Source organism: Pyxicephalus adspersus, chromosome 12 (assembly GCF_032062135.1).
Source record: "Pyxicephalus adspersus chromosome 12, UCB_Pads_2.0, whole genome shotgun sequence".
Lineage (NCBI taxonomy): Eukaryota > Metazoa > Chordata > Amphibia > Anura > Pyxicephalidae > Pyxicephalus > Pyxicephalus adspersus.
Genome location: NC_092869.1, coordinates 40,950,326 through 40,952,495, shown reverse-complemented (window position 1 = coordinate 40,952,495; position 2,170 = coordinate 40,950,326). Strand labels below are relative to the sequence as shown.

Here is a 2,170-nt window from a genome sequence, read left to right as displayed (position 1 = left end):
AATGGATAGGCTGCATTCTCAGTGATGTCACTGGTCTCTAGTTAATGATTAGGTCGCATTGTCAGTAATGGGGACTCATTTTGAGTAAATAGTGGTAGATTGTGCTTCAATGTAGCCCTTTCATGACTTCAATATCATTTTTGTTTCTAAATGAAAATCCGCCTGTGCTGTGTGAACATTATTTTAAGTTTCACCATAGAAGTTGGAATTCACTCCTGTGTCTCTGTTATTAGTTCTTAGATCCCCTGTCAAACGGACAAAATAAATCAAGTGAACGGACTCTTCTAGACTTCTTCTTGTTCCTTAAAGCATCACCAAAACTTTGGCACAGAAGGGTTAAAAAGGAGCATTTTTATAAAATCTCACCTTCTTCTTTTCACGTGGTAAGAAGGGTTCGTATTTACATTTTGGGAACTGTTTAATAGTGAAACACAAACCACCACATGAGGCCAACTAATTCCACAAGCTGTGAATTCCACGTGAGCCTCCGACCCCTCTGAGTAATCCTCAGTTTCAGGTCTGTTTTGTGTCTATGCCCCCTATTTATGTCATAACTGTATATTTGTATACATATTATATATTTTCCAGGAATCGTTTTGTACTTCGGCTTTTTACCTTTCTGAAATGACCCCGAGGGGGCGGGATTTACTGCATTCCCCTGGGCTTGGCAATCATTTATTATTCCGCACGGGGCTTCCCCCTCGTACAGACCATTTTGCTTTGTTTTTGCATAAAATATCAAAGTTTGACTCTTCATCCCCATCTGTAGCTTGGGGTTCAATTCAGAAGCCGAAAGCAAATATTTCATCTTTCAAGGTGGAAATAACTCTGAATCGTGCAGATTTTAAAAAGGGACTACATTTTTAGGCCCAATAAACCTTAAAGGGGAAGGGGGGATTTTGCAAAAAAGATATTGCATATTGATAAATTATATCTAAACCCGAGAAATCTTTTGGGAGAGTCACATGACTTTTCATGACTTCTTAGCCATTTCTTCCCTACGATAACCATCCTACTGCTAACATTATGTTGTTAATTCACGTAATATAGACACGCAGTGCATATGGTGAGGATGAGATTTGAGGATGTACCAAAAAGTTTCCATGCTGCTCCAAGCATTTGTGGTATAGTCGTGTTCCTTCATAGGTCTCAATTGATTGGCACTGGGTTTTTATATCCTGTATAACATCCTGAACTTTACTGCAACAATGAAAGGGTCGGAGTTTGTCTTGGCATGATGTTTTAATTTTGGTAGAAGCCCTCCGGCTGTCACACAAGACTTTCCCAGGGTACAGAGTGCCAGTTGTGTACCCAGGGGTTTGGCATGGATACAATGTTCCAACCACTTCAGGTTCATTTGTCTTGGTAATTACAGTACACTCCAGGGCATGATTTGGTGTTTTGCCACTTTACTGTATTGTTAAAGTATTCCTGTGCGCAGGATAAGCAGTAGGAAAGTATTTACCCTCACTTACCTCTTTAGGTGCTTATAATGTGAAGCTACTCATTCTCGTTGAACACAATAAGGATTCTAACAACTTAGAAACATCTGCTGTGTTATACAGAGTGGAGAATGAAAAGGACGAGCGAACGGAACTCCCCATTGCTCCCCTCCATAGGAGTGAACTGCGGTAGTTTCTGATCAATCATTCTGTTGGAGGACTGCTGTACATGTCAGATTTGTAACGATTGCCTGATGTGTGTAGGTAACTTAAGGCCAAGGTTATCCTAGCAGCCCATAAAGTGAAACTGAATTAGAATAATACTGAATCCTCTCTCAATAAATATTTTTGTTTTTGTACACTGCATGCAGTTCAGTATATACACTCCCCCCCGGGTAAAGTTCTACCCCTCATTTCCTGGCCTCATTGGCACAGGTTTTGAAGGGAATCCCCTCCAGTGGGCCTGCAGCCAGTAATTATTATGCTGCTATTGTGTAGGGGAGGAATAAATGTTTAATTGCTTTCTGTCACAGAGGAGAACTTTGGTAAGGTAAGGGAGTGTGGACTGTAAATATTATAGAAGTGTGTTCTCCTTTCTCTCTTTACTTCTCTCCTTTCCAATCCTTGTTTTTGTCTCTCTCATTCTTGTCCCTTCTTTCTCCTTCTCCACTTTACTTTTCCCTCTACCCCATCCACCTCCTTGTACCCCTATTTCTCCTTTTCTTCTC

The 2,170-nt window shown here is 40.6% G+C and overlaps 1 protein-coding gene across 5 annotated transcripts in view; it reads left to right on the top strand.

Annotated features, from left to right (window-relative positions):
• Positions 1–2,170, top strand: part of TRAF3 (TNF receptor associated factor 3) — a 74,653-nt gene that overhangs the window by 32,703 nt on the left and 39,780 nt on the right. The window contains exon 1 of one of the 5 annotated variants that reach the window (XM_072428542.1): positions 7–383. The exons of the other annotated variants lie outside the window; for them this stretch is intronic. The gene's annotated coding sequence lies outside the window, so the exon portion shown is untranslated. Of the gene's footprint in view, positions 1–6; positions 384–2,170 lie in introns of those variants that run through there. 5 annotated transcript variants of the gene reach the window in all.